This window comes from Chiloscyllium punctatum, chromosome 23, assembly GCF_047496795.1.
Source record: "Chiloscyllium punctatum isolate Juve2018m chromosome 23, sChiPun1.3, whole genome shotgun sequence".
NCBI lineage: Eukaryota > Metazoa > Chordata > Chondrichthyes > Orectolobiformes > Hemiscylliidae > Chiloscyllium > Chiloscyllium punctatum.
In genome coordinates, this window is record NC_092761.1 from 11,239,166 (window position 1) to 11,261,955 (window position 22,790).

A 22,790-nucleotide genomic window follows, 5' to 3' on the forward strand; every position below is an offset into this window, starting at 1 on the left:
TGGGGATCCTATACATAACACCCTTCCACCCCACACATTTCATTCACTTTCCAGAGACAGGCCTCCAGTGACTTCATGGGGACTGAAACTCCCACAATCCCTGAGGCAGGGACAATACATGTGTGGGGAAACCCGGCACTGTACATGTGCAGAATGTTGGCAGGTTTTGGAGCACGTGTTTTGGGGTAATTAGGGGAAAGTATTTCACACTGTGATTGGCTAGAGGAGGAACGTATCTGCTTGTAGTATTGATCAGTTGGGGGGTCAGAGTGTCACTACACCCTCGTGGGACCACTCTCCATCCCCAGTTCATTGTAATGCTGGGAATAAACTAATGGGAAACAAGGAAGAATCTGACTCATTCTCCCAGACTTAAGGTTCCTCTTCTGTCCAGGATGTGCCACCTCCCTTTCTGTTTCTGTCTGTTTCATTCTGTTCTTATATTATTGTCTTGCAACAACTGAAGGGAAAGGAAGTGAACCCAGAAAGGGTGCAGAGTCTAACCAGGGACAGGAAGTGATGGCATGGATCTGTTTATCAGTAACTCCATGAGAATGGGGAGGGTGTTCATTAGGGGCAGCAGAGTCAGAATGGTAGGAGAGAGTAAGTGGACTGGAGGGTTACAGCTTCGGGGGAAGAAAGGGGAAAAAGATATTCCAGAGAAACTAGAATAGTCTGTTCTGAATTTCTAATCTGTGCATATTCCTTTATACAGGGTGCGAGACGGTGAAGATTTGCAGACTGAAATCTCAAAATCATGTGCAGATTGTGATTAAGTTGACCAGTATTTGAAGAACCAAAGATGGAGAATCACTGGACCAATATCCTGCAACACTCTCCCTCCCAGCATTGTCGGTCTATCTGCGCCAAATGGACTGCGAATGGTTCAAGACAGCAGCTCACGACCATCTTCTCAATGGTACCTAGAGATGGGGAATAAATGCTGGCTGAGCAAGTGATGACCATATCCTGGAAATGGGTTCTATCTCTAGTTGCTGAAACCCAGTTGATGTTACTGCAGGATGATGAGGGACGCTGAGTGTGTCCTCCAGGAAGCAGCACCATCACATTACCCCTGCCTACACCCAGCAATAACACAGCAACATCACTGGTATATAAGGCAGTGAAGCCCAAGGAGGACTGAAATATAGTTCTTCGTGGTAAAGTCATGAAAGGGGATTGGAACAGAGCAGGAACAGGAGACTGATCTGGATGGTCAGCTGTTTCCCATTGAATGGTGGAGCCAGATTCAAAGGTCGAATGGCCTTCTCCTGCTGCTATCTCCCAGGTACGCATATAGCCAATGGCCCCAGGTAGGAAGAAGTAGTCAGGGCAGGGATTCTGCAGGAGATTGCACTTCCACATCTGTTTTCAGTGAGGGATAGTTTGATGGATTTTATTTAACATTTGTCTTTAACGCCAGGTTTGTGAATTTGTTTTTTTTTAAAAGTACAAGTTTATTCCATAATAAATAAAACTTAAAGAATCGAAACTATCTGCATGTAACAGTTTTTAAAATTTCAAATGCCCTTTAAACAAAATCCTGCCTACTCCCGGACCCCATCACTTTTCAGTTACTCAAACTCCAGGGAAATATTCCTTCCTCTCTGGTTTGATTTAACTAATTTCAGTTCTTGTTCTGTGAGCTGTAAAGCATTTTTCTCCCATTTCTCCTACCCTGAAGTGTTATCTCACACAGCTGAGCAACTTTCCCACCATCAACACATTATTCCATTATTTTGCTTTTTGTTAACATATAATCACCATCAGTAGCACACCAGTGTCATCAGTTGAATATTTACAAACAAAGCCCATTATGGGCAAAGCAAACCATTACAAGTGACAGAGTGGGAAGGGGCTAAATTAAAGTAGAGTTGGGGGTGAGGGGGTGGCGGTGGCGGTAGAGATAATGCACTGTATCCCCTGCGGTGCCCACCTCTATCTAATGGCGTAGAGAGCATTGATACACTCCACATGCTCCTCTTCCAAGGAGACCCTGAGGATATTCTTTATCCTCAATCATAGAATATAATCCCTACAGTGTGGAAGGAGAGCATTGGCCCATCAAACCCCACCGACCATTCGAAGAACATCCCGCCCAGAGCACTCCATCCCTGTAACAGTGTATTTCCCATGGCTGATCCACTTAGTCTGCAAATTCTGAACACTGTGGACAATTTATGACGACCGATCCACCTAACCTGCATATCTTTGAATTGTGGGAGAAAACCAGCGCACATGGAGGGGACCCACACTATTATGGGGAGAATGTGGATACCCCACATAGGCCGTTGACCAAGGCTGGACTCTAACCTTTTACCTGGTGCTGTGAGACAGCAGTGCTATGATCACAATTTAAATCAATGCAGATGAACCCTGCTCCTTGTCACATTGCTGTTTGTGGTGACCTACTGCCCAGAGAGACACCCAGAGGTTCAGAAAGTGGCAATATAAATTCAGTCAACTCCAGCCCAGTTAATGTGGTTAACAACAACATCAATACTCCAGCAGTGTCATCATGTACAAGGTCCACTCCTGACTCTGATGGACAGTAACATCAGAATCAGAGTCCTGCAGTCCACACGGAGCAGGGGGATGACCACTTCCCTGTGAGCACTCACTGGGCCCTCAGTCGTGTTGAGTCTCAGCAAATCCCTTGTCACACAGAGAGGGAAACAGCTCCTACCCAGTGTGAACCTGCTGGTGTCTCAGGGAGTCAGGATGAATCACAGAATCCCGTCTCACACACTGACCATCTGAATGGTCTCTCCCCTGTGTGGGCTCACTGGGGTCTCAGGGGGTCAGGATGAATCACTGAATCCCCTCTCACACACTGACCATCTGAATGGCCTCTCCCCCTGTGTGGGCTCACTGGGGTCTCAGCAAGTGGTCCATTTGAGTGAATCTCTCCCCACATTGGGAGCAAGTGAATGGTCATTCTCCAGAGTGAGCTCGCTGGTGTTTCAGCAGATCAGAGGACTGAGTGAATCCTTTCCCACACATGGAGCAGGTGAAGGATCTAAATCCATTGTGCCCGCTCTGGTGCCTCAGCAGATTGTAAGATCGAGTAAATCCCTTCCCATACGTGAGGCAGGTGAACAGCCTCTCCCCAGTGTGACTGTGTCAGTGAGTGTCCCACTGGGAAGGGTAAGTAAATTTCTTCCCACAGTCCCCACATTTACACAGCTTCGCCCTGGTCCCGTTACATTGGTGTCTTCCCAGATCACATGACCAGTTAAATATTCGACCAGCTGCCTAACATGGGAATGATTTCTCTGAGCTAGGAATGCTGCTTTCCCTTTTATATTACTGATAAGGACCAGGACCTGCAGAATTGGACAACTCTGCAGTTGATGTGATGTTAAAGCTGAGTTTTCCATCTGTGAACTCTCTCTCTCTGTGAAACAAGTTTTTCCCTATCATTACGACAACTCCCAACACCAGCTCTCCCTTCAGCTCTCCTGAATTTCTAAATTTTAACTAATGTAAAGGCCTCAGTAATGTGCTTTTCTCTCACTTGTTTCTGAAAGTAAATTGGAGCCATTTTGAATAAATTTATACACTTTTACCAGCAGAACTCATGCCTACTCTGTCATTTACGATTTGTAACCTCTGGCAAATTTGTTACCATCTTCGATGACCGTTATAATGCTCTGACCACTTCTCTGGAGCCAGGATAAGTCAATTCTAACAATTACCATTAGATTGTATCCAAACAGAATGTCCCCACAACAGTAGGCACTCTGACACTCAGTGCCCATCATTTAAGTTCTTTTTCTAAAGCCCCTCATGTGTCTGGCAAGCTGGCAATACAATTGAAGATATTTTATACAGTAACCTTTCAGTCTCAATTGCCAGTTCCAGTCCTTGAAGCAGCCAGTAACACACCATAGCGACTTGAATTCTAACAGCAGCATTGCCTTGGCAGAAGACATTGAGGAGAATGAAGCTGTCTTCTCTGGACTATCTGAACATGAAACACTTCAAATGAACAAAAATCTGAAAGAGATCAATATGGTAGACACAGCACGGAAGTGTGCCCTGGCCGGTGTGTCTGGAATGAAATCAGCACTAACTGTGGTATCTTTACCCAGTATCCCCTTTAGCTGCATAAATGTTTAAGATTTATTTGCTGCTCTAATTCCACTCTCTTGATCAGTCCCATTTGTAACTTCTGTAATGTTGGCAGCCGTGCAAATTGATAACATTTGATTCAATCCATCCCAAAACCTCTCTGTATTTGTGTCTCACTTTTGTTCACTGAGACCCTCATTCAATCTGACCTCTTTACAAACCCTGCCCTGATTTTCCTTCGAGGGCTCAGAATGAAATGTTCACAGAATTGTAAATGCTGAAAGGAGGCTGCTTAACTCATCAGCTCTCCAAAAGTAAGAGGGCTGAGAGGTAAATAAGAGGGGTGTGTGGGGTTGGTGGGATGGGAACTCGGAAGGCAATAGGTCGATGTAGATGGGAGGTAATGATGAGAGGGTGGGGTGGATAATTGGGAAGGAAGATGGACAGGTGGGACAGTTCAAGAGGCCAGTGTCGAGTTGGAGGGTTGAATCGGAGATAAGGTTGGGGGAGGGGAGGTGAGCAAACCTTGATGCCGTGTGGTTGAAGGATCCCAAGGTGGAAGATCAGGTGTTATTCCTCCAGACGTCGGGTGGCTGGGATTTGGCGATGGAGGCAGTCCAGAACCTGCATGTCCTTGGTGGAGTGGGAGAGGGCGTTGAAGTGGTCGGCCACAGGGTGGTGGAGTTGTTTGGTGCATGTGTTCCAGAAATGTTCTCTGAATCAAGTTGGCGTTCTGATTCCCCAATGTAGAGGAGACCACATTGAGAGCAAAGGATAAAATAGGTGAGGTATCTGGACGTGCAGGGAAATCTCTGCTGGATGTGGGAGAATCCTTTGGAGCCGTGGATTGACGTTGAGGTGAAGGTGTGGGCACAGGTTTTACACCTCTTGAACTGGCAAGCAAAGGTGCTGGGAGTGGAGGGTGGAGGGTGGGTTGGTGGGGAGCATGGATCTAATGAGGGAGTCGCAGAGGAAATGGCCTTTGTGGAATGCTGAAAGGAGTGGGAAGAGAAATATATCTCTGGTGCGGTCTGATCGAAGGTGGTGGAACTGTCAGAGGATGATGTGTTGTATCTGGGTGGAAGGTGAGGACTGGGGGGTTCTATCCTTGTTGCGTTGGAGGTGTGGGGTTCAAGAGTAGAGGTGCAGGAAGTGGAGGAACTACACTGGAGAGCATTGTTGACCACATGGGAGGGGAAATTGTGAATCCTTGAAAGAGGAGGCAATTTGGTATGTTTTTGGAGGGTTCTGCCAGCTTGCATCAAGTTTCACTGGAACACTGCAGTAAGCTTGAGATAGAGATGTTGTCCAGGGAACAGGCTCGTGTGTTAAAGTGGCAGGCAACTGGAAGCTCAGGGTCTGTTTTTGCAGCGGAACGTAGATCATCAGCCACCATTTCCACCACCTCCACTGAGATGCTGCCAGACACAGGTTCCTGTCCCCTCCATTAACAGCTGTGCACCCTTCCAGCAAGATCATTATCCACTCTTTTGTCTGTCCACATGTTCCTGTCTCTCTTTGCACTCCATCTCAACCTATTATTTACTCTTTATCCCCTATCTCCTGCAGTCCAAAGATATGCAGGTTCGGTAAATTGGCCCAGCTACATTTCCCGGAGTGTTCTGGGATGCATAGTTTAAGTGCATTAGTCAGGGGAAATGTAGAGTAATAGGGTCGTGGAATGGGTTTGGGTGGGATAATCATCGGAGGGTGGGTGTGAGCTTGTTGGGCTGATGGCCCTGTTTCCACACGGGAGCTGGGAAAATTCAGAATTCCTACAATCGGATCTAAGGACGGGTCACAGGTACCAGAATGACCCTTGGTGTGTGAAGGAGGTGGAAACGGGAAAGGGGAAGTGTCGGCGGAAATCGAATGAAATGTATCAGTTTAGACTGGGAGAGGTTTAATTACACTCTGTACAGGTCGCTAGTCCTGAATTAGAAACTCCTGCTCCCACGTTTGCAGCAAATGGGAAAATGTCTGTGGCCCTCAGGCAATGATCGGTCCTGGGTTATGGCCACCATCTTTATTGGGGGCAAGGTACAGCGAGGCGCATGGACATGTCCTCTTCCTAGGTGGGGGCGGGGCGATTTGAAGAGGAGCATTTACACATCAGACACATACCAGGGAAATATTTGTCTTTGATATTCATCTTGCACTGACTGTGACCTTTGTCTTGTGATTTTTTTTATCAGATATTAATTGAGAATAATTGAGACCGGGATCTCAAAAGCAGGTTTCTACAGTCAGTGGAGTCATCAGGATCTGGATATCATTGGCATTTCACTGTGGAACGAGAAAGGTTTGTCTGTTCTGTCTGTCGAAAAGTAGCTCATATTTTTAGGTAAAAACAATGTCCTGTGGCCCAACACTTAAACTCCCCTCCCACTCAGCCGAGGACATGGAGGTCCTTGGCCTCCTTCACCGCTGCTCCCTCACCACCCGACGCCTGGAGGAAGAACGCCTCATCTTCCGCCTTTCAACACTTCAACCCCAGGGCATCAATGTAGACTTCACCAGTTTCCTCATTCCCCCTTCCCCCACCTCACCCCAGTTCCAAACTTCCAGCTCAGCACTGTCCCATGACTTGTCCTACCTGCCTATCTTCCTTTCCACCTATCCACTCCACCCTCCTCTCTGACCTTCATCATCACCCCACTCACCTATTGTACTCTTTCCTACGTTTTCTTCCTCTCATTTATCTCTGCACCCTGCAGGCACCCTGTCTCTATTCCTGATGAAGGTCTTTTGCCCGAAACGTCGATTTTACTGCTCCTCAGATGCTGCCTGAACTGCTGTGCTTTTCCAGAACCACCCTATTCCAGACTCTCATATTTTTGTCAAGCAAATAGCAGAAAGATGTACAAATTCATGGTTGGTTCACCCTTGGGGTACGTGCTCTGTTCTGGGCCGTGCAGCCCGGGAAGGAGATATTGGTCTGAGAGGGAACATAGATTTATCCAAACTACACCTCGACTCTTTGCAGGAACTGTTATGTTTAGACCCAGTCAACCACTCTATGACTTTCACCTGTGAACTCCTTACTTTCAATTCCATGTAAATTTCCCATTACAATTTCTTATGGACTCAAATTCCAGTAACTTTTCAGGTGGAATTTTACAGATTCTGACAATTATCTGTTCATCCAGAAATTGCTGAAGGCCATGTTGACGCTGAGTGCTGCTTGGCTCAATGAGAATGTTTTGGAGTTGGGTGAAAACAGAGGGGGAATGAGACAGGGAGAAGGTGATGCTGAAACTCAGTTTTAGTTCAGGCTATTCAGAATTTCGCATGGTCCCAATGGGAACAGCCAATTTGTAAGCGACACTGTGGAGTATTTGTTAACAGTTTTTAAAGTATAATATATCAGCTTAAGTAAAGATTAGGGCTATTGATTATAATGGACATGTTTGAAGTGAAGTAAGGTTGAAAGCTCTTTTAAATTCTCTTAATGAGAGCAACTAGCTGAATCTAGAGAGACATTGAGACAGGAATCTTCAGACCCGTGGCGGGCTCCTCTTGTACAATGTGGGAAATAAGGGACGCTTCCAGTGTCCCTGACGGCTATGTGTGTAGGAAGTGTGTCCATCTGCGCTACTGGGAAACTGCTTTTCAGACCTGGAGCTGTGAGTGGACCATCTACGATACTGAGAATATTATGGACAGCACGTTTAGTGAGTTCGTCACACTGCAGGTGAGGGTTACACAGGCACAAATAGGTGACCATCACATCAAGTTAAAGGCTCAGCAAGGGAGTGCAGGAGTCCCCATTCATCATCCCCTTCTCAAACAGATATTGTATACTGGTTGGAATTCTGTTGGGGGTGAATGGGTGGGGTGGTCTCTCGGGGAAATCAGCAACAGCCAGGGTCATGACACCACAGATAACTCTGCTGCACAGAACAGGAGGAAAGACAGTTGCAGGGCTATCGTGACATGGGATCAGTCGTCAGAGTAAGGGCAGGTACTTCTGTGGCCACAGACATGAATCAAGGATGGCATGTTACCTCCCTGGTGCTAGGATTCGTCATAGCATGGAGTGGCTACAGTGAGTTCTGCAGCTGGAGGGTTAATAACTAATGGTTGTGGAACACACAGATACCAACAACATCGCGAAACAAAGGGATGAGGGCCTGAAATATGTATAAAGGAAAATCAGAGATATATTAAAATGAAAAGAAATAATGTCAGATTTACACCCAGTGCCATGTGCTAGTGAGACCAGGAACAAGAGGATAGATCAGCTGGATGTGTGGCTGGAGAAATGGTGTACCAGAGAAGCGTTTAGATTTTCCAGGCACTGCGACCGTTTCTGGGCTAGGTGAGACTTGTACCAGCCTGACTGGTTACCCCTGGGCAGGGCTGGGAGAAATCTCCTGGTGGGGTGATTGCCAGTTCCATTGATGAGACTGTAACTAGTCTGGCAGGGGGTTAGGAGCTAAAGAGTGGCTTAGATGGGCCAGATTCAGGTCAGGGAATGGGAGATAGAGTATTCGTGATGCAGGCAACAGCTCAGAAAGACAAAGGAAAGGAGAATTAAACGAGGTTTGAGTCCTCTTCATCCATCAGTCCTGCCATCCCAGGGGTGAGAGTCAACAAAATATGAAGCCTTTTAAATGTCTATGACTCTAAGTGCCTCAGCAAAATCGTGGAAATCTGAAATTTAAAAAAAAAAATTACTGGAGCTCCTCAGCAGGTCTGGCAGCATCTGAAATGGTGATAGTTGCAGGAAACATTGCAGCCTTGAAGACGTTGTATAATGCCATCCCACAACGTCCACTACTCCAGGCAAAATGTCCTCAGCCCCTCCTTATGGGTCACATGTTTCAATACTGGCAGCACCCTTATAAATCTTTTCTGGACTTTTTCAGGTTTCCCAACATCTTTCCGATAGCAGGGATACTAGAATGTAAAGCAGTCTGGGCATTCCAAAAGTGGCTGAGCCGATAAACTGTACAACCGAACCATGATCTCCCAACTCCTATACTCAATGCACTGCCAAATAACAGCTAGCATACCAAACACCACCTTCACCGACCTGTCTACCTTCAGCCCTACTTTCAAGGAACGATCAAACCACTCTGCACAGTGTATTTATTTGTCAACACTTCCCAGGAACTTGTTATTATGGCGCTGAGTCCTATCTTCCTGAAATCGGGGAGACTAGAATTGAATGTAGTATTCTAAAACTGGCCTCACCAATGCCCTGTACAGCCACAACGTGACCTCCTAACTCTTATACTCAGTGACAGAATCCATACAGTGTGGAAGCAGCCCATTCAGCCCATGAGACCTTACCAACCATCGGAATACCATCCCACCAGAACCATGTAACCCAGCATTACCCACAGTTAATCCACCTAACCTGCACCTCTTTGGATTGTTTGAGGAAACCAGAGCGCCCAGAGGACGCCCGTGCTAACACACAGAGGGAGAATGTGCCAACACGACACAAAGTGGAATCGAACCCAGGTCCCTTTATTGATGAGTGCACAGACCAATAAAGGTCAGCATGCCAAATGCAGTCTTCAGCACCCAGTTTCCCTGAAACTCGACTTTCCAGGAACTATGCAGTTCTGAGCTCTTCAGGGGGGTTGAAAGTGAGGAGGCGAAAACAGGAACAGGGTTGAGTTGTAGATCCATAAAATAACTCTGTTCCCCCCCACTCTGTTTCCCTCCCCCTCTGTTCCACTCCCCGTTCTCTGATTCTCACCTGCCTCTGTCTGTCCTCCCCTGCCCCCATCTCTGTCCTCACCCGTGCGACCACTCTCAATCCCCACATCCTCTCTTTCCCCCCACCCTCAGCCCACCCTCTCTGCCTACTCTCCCCTCCCTCTCCCCTAGTTCTGTATACCCCAACCACAGGGAAAGGACCTTGTCTATTTGCCCTACCCATGACCGGCTGATTTTATAAATCTCTATCAGGTCACCCCTCAGCCTCCGACGCTGTAGGGAAAACACCCTATCCAACGCTGCAACATCCTTGTAATTCTTTTCTGACCCCTTTCAATTTTGAGAACATCCTTCCGATAGGAAGGATACCAGAATTGCTGGAATATTTCAAAAGTTGCCTAATCAATGTCCTGTACAGCCACAATACGACATCCCGACACCTTTCCTACAGTCCCTGACCAATAAAGTAAAGCATACCAACTGCCTTCTTCACTATCCTATCCACCTGTGACTCTACTTTCGAGGAACTCTGAACCTGCACTCCAAGGTCTCTTTGTTTCGCAACACTCCCCAGGAACTTACTATTAACTGCAAAAATCCTGCTAATGTTTGCTTTCCTAAAATGCAGCATCTCACATTTATGTAAACTGAGCGCCTCAGCCCATTCGCCCATCTGATCCAGATCCCGTTTAACTCTGAGGTAATCTTTTTCACTGTCCACTACACTGCCAATTTTGGTCTCATCTGCAAACATGCTAACAATCCCTCTTATGTTCACATTAATATAAATGGCAAACAGTAGTGGATTCAGCACCGATCTTTGTGACATTCCATTGGTCACAGGGCTCCAGCCTGAAAATCATCACTCCACCACCGCTCTCTGTCTTCGACCTTTGAACCAGTTCTATATTCAAATAGTTAGCTCTCCCAGTATTCCATGAGATCTAACCTTGCGAACCAATCTCCCATGAGGAACCTTGTTGAACGCCTTACTGAAGTCCATGAAGATCATGTTCACCGCTCTGCCCTCATCAATCCGCTTTGTTACTTCTTCAGTAAACTCAGTCCACTCCATGAGTCATGATTTCCCACGCACAAGGCTGTTATTGATAGCCAGGACTTATCTCTGTACATTGGGGTCTGCGTCTCCCAGTTATAGGAGTTAATATTCTGGATAACGTTCACGTACATCAGCTTTGTGTTGGTGACTGCGTATTGAGTCTTGTTAATAACACCAACACAGGTGAGTTCCTTTTGAAAGGCAGTCCCTATATCCCTACCCCCTACCCCCTCCCACCTGCTCTGTCTCCTCCATCTCCACGGTAGACTGTAAGTACAAGGAACTCGCGGAGTTTCCATGTGAGTGAGGTTGAGCAAATCTTCCTTTCTTTCCACAACCCCACTATGAAATGGTGGTAGTGTCCTTTCCTCTGGACCAAGAGGATCGGGTTCAGAGTTTGGTAACAGTGGCTTTGAAGAAGATGATTATAAAACATGCCCAAGCCACCAGGCCATACTGTCTCCCAGCTGTCCCTGCCTGAGGCTCCAAACAGAACATTCCTGTAGTTTCTCTCCTGTCAGACTCTCCCATTACTCAGTTTGTCTAGTATTCCCTCCTACTGCTGCACTGCTCCTGTCCCTCACTGACCTGTCCATCCCCCAGTGTCCTCCACATTCATTCATTGGTTACAATTCCATTATTTCCCGTCCTCCAGCCCCGCCCCCTCCACTCTATTGGGCAGCAGCTGATATCAATCCTCCAGGCTCCTGTGTGATCGAGAGCATGTTCCGTAGGAAGGGAGATCAGTGCATGGGCACAGTGCTGGCCAGTTGTTGGCGGATATGCAGGGCGGGTCAGTGCCAGGGAGGGAGGCTGTGGATGTGTGGGATTAATCTGTCATTAGCAGCTCCCTTCCTTCTTTCTTCTGAGGACACGACCCAGGGGAATAGCCCTTTGCCTGGTGTCCTGACAATTGGTCAAAGTATCACTGGGGGAGCATTTTGCAGCAAGTTGTCAGAACTCTTATGAATAGTCAGGATTGTTATGGAAAATGACAAGGATGGGCCTCTAATTAGAGTTCTAATTTGGTTAATTTTAGTTCAACCAGATATGATTTGGCCAGTGTGTGCAGAATGGTTCTCATCAGAGAATGGGTGTTCTGGGAGATTGGGGGAGGATTCACCAACACCCTGGAGGCTCCAAGTCAAACTCATTGATTTGGTTCTTAGTCTGCAGACAGCAGCTCGGAAACTGAATTCAAGACGAGGAGAGAGATTGCGAGAACTGAGTGTGGAGGAAAGGAGGGACGAGATTGGTTTGGATTTCAGTTAACAAGAGAGAGAAATCGTGAGACTGAGATTTAAAGTTTTGGGGGAACAAGGAAACTACAATTTAATACTATCATTGTCTTTTAAAGTTCCATCCTGTATTAACAATGTTGACTTGTTTTTTCCTATTGTAGGGTACTGAAAGGGTGGATTTGCGGATGAGAAATTCAAATTGAACTTCATGTTCTGATCTGATAGTTACTTGATCCGTGCCGATCTGAATATCATTGGCCTTTTCATCTGGAAGGAAAGGTGTGTATTCTGTCCGTGGGCGAATATTTCAAATCTCAGTGTGACTGGAAAACGGACTGAGACACAGGCAAGTCCATGTTAACGTGCTTTGTGGCTTTGAATGGAAGCTGGTTGTCAGGATTATCTCCGTGGCAACGGCAGTTTAAAAATACTAGTTCAATTCAGCATTTTTTTTTTTAACAACACACCCCTCCCCAACACCTCCGTGGCTCAGTCAAGTACTTGACAGGTGCTTCATTTTCGGTGGGGTTGTCTGTCAGGATTCTCATGTGGAGGAGCCGGTCTTGGAATGGGGTGGACAAAGTTAAAAATCACATGACACTAGGTTGTAGTCCAACAGGTTTATTAGGAAGCACTAGCTTTCCAAGCACGATGTAATTTTTAACTTTATCAGGTTCATCTCTATGCTGACAGACTTCTTCAGATAAGTACTTCAACAATTAAATAAGCCATATGTTCCCCACGCAATAGGTTTCCTCGAGCATTGTAAACTGCTATTCTTGCCCTGGGGATAGCTACTCATTTGTATACCCAGTCAAAATCCCATCAAGCTTTTTGTTGATCTTTAAAGTTTTTCTAATCTCCTAGTTTCTCCTTGGTCTTTGCCAATTTGTATGCCTTCTATTTCAATTTGATAGACTCCCTAATTTCCTTAGATACAAATGACAGATTACTCCTTTTCCTACAGTCCTTCCTTTTCACAAATATACATAATTTTGTTGTGCACTTTGAAAAATTACTGTCTCATCCTGTTGTAGTCTACTTTGGTTAAGCACAGGATCTTGGGATTGGACTTAATCTTCCAGCTTGACATCTGTTTTATAAATTCAACCAGACTTCTCACATATTCTTAAAGTGCCTCTTTGGATTCATCCTAATCTTCTCAGCCAAGGTTCTTTCATAACCACTTTGTCTCCTGATTTCCATCAAAGGTTAACTCCTATATTCCTTATTGTGCGCCAGGGACTCCCATGATCCCAGTTGCCTGTGCCTGAGTCACACATCCCTTTTTTCCAGTCAATGCCTAAATATCTCTTGTCATCCTGGGTTCCCCATTCCTGCCAACCTTGCCCTTCACCCTCACAGAAACATATAGACTTTGAACTCTAGCTATCTCACGTTTAAAGGATTCCCACTAGCCAGCGAGCCATTTACCCGCAAAAAAATTACTCCAGTCGACCCCTGCAAGATCCTGTCCAATCCCATCAACATTCCCCTTGTCCCAATTTAGAACTTGAACCTGTGGACCAGTTCTGTCCCTCTCCATAGCTATTTGAAAATTAATAGGACGATGGTCACTGGTCCCAAAGTGCTCCCCCACTGTCACCTCAGTCACCTGTCCCGCTCTGTTTCCCAAGAGTTGTTTGAGTTTTGCCCCTTCCCAAGTAGGACACTCTCCATCCTGCTGGAGGAAACTTTCCTGAATTCACTTATCGGATTCCACTCCATCAAATCCCTTCACACTCTGGCAGTCTCAGTCTGTTACAAATTAAAATCCACTCTTCTGACAACCATATTGCTCCTGCATGTCTACTTTCCCCCTGCATATTTGTTACTCAAATTCACGTTGACTATTTGGAGGCCGATAGTACAAACCCAGTGACATCATCATCCACTTCCTACTTCTTAGCTCCACCCGTGAAGCCTCACTGGATGATTGGTCAGTTATTTTATCTCTGATTACTGCTGTGATAATCCCCTTAATCAAAAGTTCAACTCCTCCCCTCCTTCCACCATCCGTGTCCCGCCTAAAGCACCAGCACCTGATGCGTGAAGCTGCCAGTCCTGACCCTCGCTTAGCCATGTTTCTATAAAGGCTACATTATCCCAATCTCATGTTCCTATCCACGCCATTAGTTTATTGGTCTTACCTGCCAACCCTCTTGCACAGAAATGAAAGTAGTTTAATCCAACAGGCATTCCTTACTCCTTATCATGTTCCAGCCTGTCCTGTCTCTTCACTTTATTGTTTCTGATTACTGTATCTCCTACCAGCCTCGTTCTTGCCTCCCTGATCATGACGATATTGCTCCTCGCCAATATAGTTTAAATCCTCCCTTGTAGCATGAACAAAATTCGCCAACAAGATCCTGGTCCCATTCCCAGTGCATGCACCACCTGTCCCTCCTGATCAGGTCAACTCTGTCACAGAAAAGACAACAATGTAAAAATCTGAATCTCCCTGCCCCCCACCCCTGCACCAATTCTTTAGTTACTTATTTATCTGCCATATCCTCCTGTTCCTACTTTCACTAGCTCATTACAATGGAAGTAATCAGGAGATGACCATGGTCAAGGTCCTGGTTTTTAACTTTTCTCCCAGCTCTCACTAATCACTGTGTCCGACCTCATTCCGACATCGACCCGTGTCATTTGTGCCAACGTGCATAATGATTTCTGGCTTCTCCCCCTCCCCCTTGAGAATGTTCTGCAGCCGCTCGGAGACATCCTGGACCCTGGCACCTGGGCGGTAACTCAACATTCTGGATTCCCATTTGAAGCCACAGAATCTCCGGTCTGTCCCTCTAACAATCGACTCTACTATCTCTAAGGTCCTGTTAACTGTTACCCTTTCCCACTGTGCCCCAGAGTCAATGGTAATGCCACCAACCTTGGCGACTGCTGCTTTCCCCTGGATTGTATTTACCCTGAACAGGTTCCAAATCGGTGTACTTGTTTTTGTGGAGAATTGCCATAGGGTATTCCTGCATTCTCTGCCTACTCCATTCCCCATTCCAGGTGGTCGCCAACTTCCTCTCTGTCTTGAACACAACAGGGAGCAAGGACTCATGTTGGATTAAATTGCCCTTATTTAAATGCAACAGGTCAGATAGGTAAACCTAATGTACTCACAACATGGATCTTAATGCGGGACTGGGATATTATAGTCATTACAGAAATATGATTGGGGCGAGTCTTGGGTGTGACCACAACACGAAAGCTCTTATCGATGAAGTTCTCAATATCTCAGATGATCCTGAGTGCATCCAGCTCCAGCTCCCGAACACGGTCTCCCAGGAGTTGCAGCTGGGTGCATTTTCCACACGTGTAGTTACCAAGGACTGTGGGAATTTCTCTGAGCTCCCCACATCCCGTATCAACAGTCCTAACTGCCATCTCCATTGCTGCAAGACTAAAGTTTAAAGGACTTTTTTTTGAGCTTGCCTGTAGTTTTCGCTGAGCTGCTGTTGTCCAAAACCTCTTGAGCCAAACATTACTCCTGACTCTGCTACCAACCGCATGTCTCTCTACCGCTTCACATTTAGTTTTGGTTAGGGAAGGAGGGAGACACTCAGTGATGTAGCACTTGGGCATTAAGCACTCCTTGACACCTGGCCACTAACTACCTGCTCTCCATCCAAGATCACTGATTGGCCTTGGAAGATGTCTTACTGAGATTTTCCTTCTGGTAGTGCTAACTGCGCTGATGCTAATCTTGACCCCGGCAGCCAATCTGCGTTGTCACAGTCCCTTGGTCCTTTCTGTCTAAGAGTACTGCATTTATTAATTCCATGAATCTATCGACTGCATTCCAAACTGTGTCTCACTCCACAGCGAGAGAGGTTGATGTTCCAGAGAATACAAGGCGATTGAAAAAATGATACAATTCGACACAGGGCCAACAATATGTCTATCCGCTCACTGAGTCTGCTTTTCCACTCAATTAGGTGAGATCGATTTTGATAATCCCCCATTCCACTTGTCTGCATTTTCCCCATAAACCTTGTATGAGAATGTCTGCCTCAATCCTAAAGATATTTAATGAGCCAGCCTCAACAGCCCGAAGAATTTTCGAACATGATTTCCCTCTCACTGATGTGAGACTTGGTGGTCTTTAACCCCATGCGGTATTTCTAGCACTCTGTTTGAAAGTTGTATCAATATTAGATATTATCCTGTCCTATCACACCTTCTCTGTGGCCAGAGGCAAAACAAAAATGAAAAGTTAAGAGACAGTATTCTCCTCACGTCAGCCTAAGATACAGCGCATTCTGGTCTGTGCATTTGACTACTCTCTATCCCACAAAAACTTCCAATTCATTGCCAGCTTCTGTATCAATTCACTCAAGGATCACACGGTCACTCTCCTTGAATCCAGGAACTCCTTCTTCAAACTGAAGACCGAAAGAAAGTCAGTGTTTAACATATTCTCTGGCTCCGTGCACAGGCTGCCCCCTTGGTCCTTAATACTCCCCATTCTCTCCCGCGTTATCCTCTTCCCCTTAATAACTCGAAAGAATGTCTTTGAATTCTTGCTCATCTCTACCCTCGAATGTTTTAACTCCCCGCCAACATTTCTGCTCTTCTACTGACTTTTTAAGTTTTGCCCTACACTTTCTATATTCTTTTCGGACCTCCGTGGACCTGCTCACTTTGTAACTGCTTTAAGCTTCTTTTTCCTTTTTAATTCTGTTCGGAAATGTGTCGACACCCGAGGTTCTCTGGGCTTGTGTTCCTAAAATTTATCTTCGGTGTAACATGCTGGGCCGATACTGTCATCAATTACATTTTGTTCAAGTGACCCCCTAACTAGCGCCCCACGCTGTTCTGCTACAGTTGCACCCAGAAGCATCTGCACTTTGGCCAGATCCTGTCATATATTTTTCATAAAATCGGTCTCCAAAATCCAAGAAGCTTTTATTTTTCAAACATTTCTGGGTCTTTTCCTTAGCAAACTCAAGACATAGGAGACACGGTCACTGGTCCTTTCATGCTCACCCCAATCCTGCCTGCAACATCTGACTGGCGTCGTTCCCCACGGTGAGGCCCAGCACAGCCCCGCCCATTGTTGTATCTGCTACACGTTGACATAACAAGCTCCCAGGAATAAATTTCAAGGCATCTGTCCCCTCTTAAAAATGTTATCACTGTCCGAATGAATGTTTGGAAGTGAAATGCCTGAATATAATGACCCCATTGTTGTATTAGCACACCTCAGTAAATTGGTTCTATATCAGCTCCTGTACTTTGTTTTGTTTGGGAGTCTATAATATATCCCCAGCGGTGTGTCTTCATGGTTTTGATCCTGAGCCCTAACCACCAAGCCTCATTAGATCCTTCTTACTGCAGTAACTTTCTCCACAATTAGTAATGCTACCCCCTTTCCTCTTTTACCACCTCTCCTGTCGTGCTTCGAGATCTTGTACGACAGGACATTGAGTTGTCAGCCCTGACCTCCCTCAAACACATCTCTGTGATGGCAAAAATGTCACAACTCTCCATTTCACCTCATTCCGTTATCACATCTGTTTATCCGATAACATTCCCAGCATTAAGGTAAACAAAATCCAGCCTGGAATGTAACACCTGGAATACTCTATAACGCGGAGTTCGTTCGTCATTCATTGTTTGTTCTCAAGCTGCCCAATTCATGAACCAATCCTATACCTCTGGGAATGAATGAATATTTGTTGAATTGTAATTTCTCTTTTAATAAATGTATTCATCAAATGCAGCTTTCCAGAACTAAACAGTCAGCTCCACATGCAACGGGTTTCTGCTGATTAATTCCCTGTTCAGTGTGCAGAGGGGAGAGCTCGAAGTAATGGAGAAAGTGAGAACTGCAGGTACTGGGGATCAGAGTCGAAACGTGTGGTGCTGGCAAAGCACAGCCATTGGGGCAGCATCTGAGGAACAGGAGAGTCAAAGCTTTGGGAATCAGCAGTTCATCAGGATCTGCAGTTCTCACTTTCTCCATTACTTAGTTCTGGAAAGTTGCATTTGATGAATACAAAGAAGTATGAGAGATGACTTGATAGAGGTTTATAAGATGACGAGAGGCAAAGATAGAGTGGATAGCGAGATACTTTTTCCCATGATGCAAATATCTATCACAAGGGCGAAAAACCTAAAGGTAAGTGGAGGAAGGTTGAATGGAGATGTCAGAGGTAGGTTCCTTTCATAGAGAATGGTGGATGGTTGGAATGTACTGCTGGCAACTGTAGTAGAGTCAGCTGCATTGGGGATATATTAAGAGACGATTGGATAGGCAATTGAATGATAGTATAATGAAGGGTATGTAGGTTAGTCTGATGTTAGAGTAGGATAAAGAGTCGGCAGGATGTCAAGGCCAAAGGGTCTACCCTGTACTGTTCTATGTTTCACTCAGCATGTGGATTCTTTTCAATTGTTGAATGTGTGAGGGAGTGATGTGTGTGAGATCAGGAAGCTCTGTAGGGGCCTTGGGCCAAGGCGTCCACTTCTGGGGTGCATTTTTACAGTCACCTGAGTACCAGTACAACATGTGTGTGATGACCTACACCAGACAGAATCTGTCAAGTTCTGTTATTAAGGTGATTCTGGACTTGTCATTTGCTGCTGTTTTCTTCAGATAGATTTTGTTGGTTGACCCATGTATTATTTTTTTGTCCATCAACAGAGATGTACAATTTTATTTGTATACTGGTGAATGTGAAGGTGACATTTATTGGACACGGGTTTGGAGCTTTCTTTGCGAGACACAATGTGCTGCAGAATACTGTCAACTTGTCTTTACCCAGTGTCTGGTCCAGATAGCAGATGCTTGGAGTCTGGGAGGCAGGCCAGATATAATCACCATAAGTAACTTGTGCGATGTGATTCTGAGACTTCATGTCCATTCATCTGCCCCCAGTCAAGGCTCAGACCGAAGATGGAGTCGAAATAATTTGTTGTGAAATAATGTTTGAATGACTGCCCTGACCCAGGTGGAAGCTCTCTGGATTCATTTAAGAGCAGACAAATGTCTTACCCAGTATCACAGGCAGCTGTGCATGAATTCAAATCTTTTAAAGTCTTTTTTCAATGTAGGTTATGATTGCAATCTGATCTGATAAAATCAGATATTTGCTATGATCGTGAACTGTGATTCACAAAAGTGTGAAATATCATTATTTAACCAAACAATAATTGCATCACCTCTGAAAATAATTAGGTTGATGTTATATTTATGGAACTAAAATATACTTTCCTGCCAACATTTTATGATACAAAAATAAAGATTGTATATTTTATTTAATACCGAACAAAGAACATGTTATCTGACTATAGTGGTGATCACAATTACATGCTTTTGCATACATGAACATCATGTAACCACAAAAATACATCATCCTCTCTCACTAGTATTCTCACATACGGATGAGGAAGGACACCACTTCAACTGGGGCAACACATCCCTCCTAGGACAAACCAAATAGAGGCACGCACGAGGATTCCGAGAAGCATTGCATTTCAACTTGAACTCTATCAACAAACACACCGAGTTAGACCTCAGCCATCACCCCTGAGAAAAGGAACAGGACGTGACTTCACCGCAGGAAATAACATCACCACAGGAAATGACATCACAAACCCAAAGAAACTCAAACATATAAATAGAAAGCAGGAAGTTTCAGCGTTGGTTCCCCTGAGGCCCACTGAAGATGAAGATGGTAAAACATCTCGAAATGAACCTCCCAGCTCAGCGAAGAAGCCTACATCCAAAATTTCAACCTGAGCTAAAAATCTTCTCAAAACTCGCTGCAATTGCACACTCATTGTCAGTATTTAAATGAATACATCGTTGCTCCAACATTTGGAAAGTCGTTGGCTTCTGAATGATTGTATTTTTCGAGTGAGAAAACTATTGAACAGTAATATAGAAATTGCGTTCTTACATATTTATGCATAATCGATCAGTTTAATTTCTCACCAAATGTGCGAGCTTCAGTTATTTTCCAACAATTGAAAAATGACAATAATTCAGAGAATATTAGATTAAATAAATGATTTATGTTATTAAATTGAAGTGAACAACAATTTGAAACCTTGCAATTTTCAGAATGAATGGTATTTAATGTGAAATGTGAAAAAGAATGAACAACATACATCCGTGTGAGTAAACAGTCAGACATTTTCGAAAGAGTATTGTGGCAAAGCAAAGGAAATATTTGTTTTATTTGTTGGGATACAAAATTTAAAATATTCGTGTGCTGAGTACTAATTAGACTTCATCATCAAGCTGAACTTGCAATACTTGCATTATAAATGGTTATGCTACAGCAAAATGATCAGATATTTGCCAACATTTACAGCTGGAAATAATCTGATACTGGCTTTGACTTGCATCTGTACCTGATAGAGAACAGAACTTTAATGTACACAATGAGGCTATTGGAACAGTGTGTATGCATCAGCTGAGGAAGTGTCTCCCAAATCCTCCCATTTGCCACCTCTATCACTGTTGCCCTTTAATTTGGGAAGGTTAAATTATATATCCATTTCCCTCTTGAGTCTTCATTCACAAATCTCCCAGGTAGGGCATTCCAAATCCTAACAACTCTCTCAATAAAGAGGTTTTGACTTATCTCACTCCAACGTCTTGTGCCGATGATCTTGAAACTGGGATGATGTAATGCCAGCTAAGAGAAATGAAGTATTCTTATTTTACCCTGTTTTTTTGCCATAATTTTGATCACTGCAATAAGTTCACATCCTAGTCTGTTCTGATCAATCAGGAGTAAGTTCATTACTCTAATTTCTCACATCCTACCTTTAACTAATTTCTTCATTCCACTTATCATTCTGATTATTTATAAGGTTCCAGGTATTCTTCTTCAAAGTAATGAAGGGTGTGTGTGTGTGTGTGTGTGTGTGTGTGTGTGTGTGTGTGTGTGTGTGTGTGAGAGAGAGAGAGAGAGAGAGAGAGAGAAAACAATTCTCTGTAATGTCTGAATTACACCCAATGCCTGGTGTAAAAGAGGTAAGGATTAGGTAACGATTAACATATGTTAAAAGAGCTACTTCAGGGGCGATGATTTCAGATTTCTGGATCATTGGGCCCTCTTCCACGACAGGTGGGGGCTTTAAGAAATGGAGAGATTGTATCTTAACTGGAAGAGCACCAACATCCTAGTGGGGAGGTTTTCTCGTGCAAATTGGGTGGATCTAAACTAATAAACCAGGAGGCTGGGAAACAAAGCAGCAGGTCAGCAACGGAGCAGAATGTAGAGGTGAGTCTCATGACGATGCTGCGAGAAGGAATCAAATCAGTCCAAAATGTTAGTTGGAGATTGGAATAAATGATCGAGATGTATGTCAACGATTAATAAATGAAGATGGAATGTATGGGGTTCGTGAAGGAGTGCGGTGTGTGAGATCAAGGAGCTCGTACTCAAGAAACTATTAAAGGGGAAAAATAAATCGAAACAATCTTATTTAAAATCCTTAGGCCTAAAAGCACACAGTATTTCGAATAAAATTTCTGAGCTGGCAGTAGATACAGACATAAATGGGTATGGCCTGGTAAGGATGATTGTAACATGGTTACAGGAAGATCAGGACTGGACAGTGAACTGCCCATGGGTACTCCGTATTCCGAAAGGATAGACATGAAGGTAAAGGAGGTGGAATTGGTGTGTTGGTTAAGGATGATATCAAGGCTATATTAAGAAATGATATTGGCACTAGGGAGCAAAATTAAAATCAGTCCAGGTGCAAATAAAAAGCAACTGAAGAAACCTCTTTGGAAGAGTAATTTTCAGCCACCGTCTCCCTAAAATACTTCTGAGGTCGGAAATGATGAAGGTTCGTGACAAGATAACAACGGTGGGATACACGTGCATATTGAATCAATTAATCAACTTGGCAAAGGGTAGGCTCCAAGAACAAATCGTAGAGTATATGAAGGATAGTTTCTAAGAACACATGTCATGGAACCAACCAGAGAGCAGGGTACTTTAGTTTTGATATAAGCAAGGAATGAAAAACGATCTTGCAGGAAAGGATCCTCTTGAAAAGAATGACCACAACATGCTGTAGTTTCAAATTTAGATTGAAAGAGTGAGGACAGAGTCACATACGAGAGCCTTAGTGTAGGGTAATGATACTTACAGTGGCCTAAGGAAGGTGTTGGTGGGGTGTGGGGGAACAGTCAAAGGCAGGACAGATGAAGAAATTTGGCAAATACTTAAGGGGATACTAAATGCCTCTCAATTAAAGTATATTTGTGAGAGAAGAGGAATTGCATGACAGAGAAAATTTATCCATGTCTTGATAAGGAATTCAACGACAACATGAGGGCAAAAACTAGGGCAAATCATACTGCACAAGTTAGTCATGCTCCGGGAGATTGGGTAAGGCGGTGGCCTAGTGCATTACAGCTAAACTGCTCATCGAGAGACCCAGACAATGTTCTGGTGAGCTGGGGTCGAATCCTGCCATGGCAGATGGTGGAATTTGAATTCAAATTTGGGATTAACAAACTGATGGTGAGTACTGGATTAGTGGTGCTGGAAGAGCACAGCCGTTCAGGCAGCATCCAACGAGCAGCGAAATCGACGTTTCGGGCAAAAGCCCTTCAGCAGGAATAAAGGCACTGAGCCCGAAGCATGGAGAGATAAGCTAGAGGAGGGTGGGGTGGGGAGAGAGTAGCATAGAGTACAATGGGTGAGTGGGGGAGGAGATGAAGGTGATAGGTCAAGGAGGAGAGGGTGGAGCGGATA

The 22,790-nt window shown here is 44.7% G+C and overlaps 1 long non-coding RNA gene across 2 annotated transcripts in view; it reads left to right on the forward strand.

The window, feature by feature from the left end:
• LOC140494025 (uncharacterized) overlaps positions 1–20,037 on the forward strand; it is a 49,741-nt gene extending 29,704 nt beyond the window's left edge. The window contains exons 5-8 of one of the 2 annotated variants that reach the window (XR_011963838.1): positions 716–1,288; positions 6,270–6,376; positions 12,210–12,394; positions 19,432–20,037. This is a non-coding gene — a long non-coding RNA (uncharacterized lncRNA). The remainder of the gene's footprint in view (positions 1–715; positions 1,289–6,269; positions 6,377–12,209; positions 12,395–19,431) is intronic. The other variant, XR_011963839.1, reaches the window with a different exon arrangement.
• Positions 20,038–22,790: the final 2,753 nt, after the last annotated feature.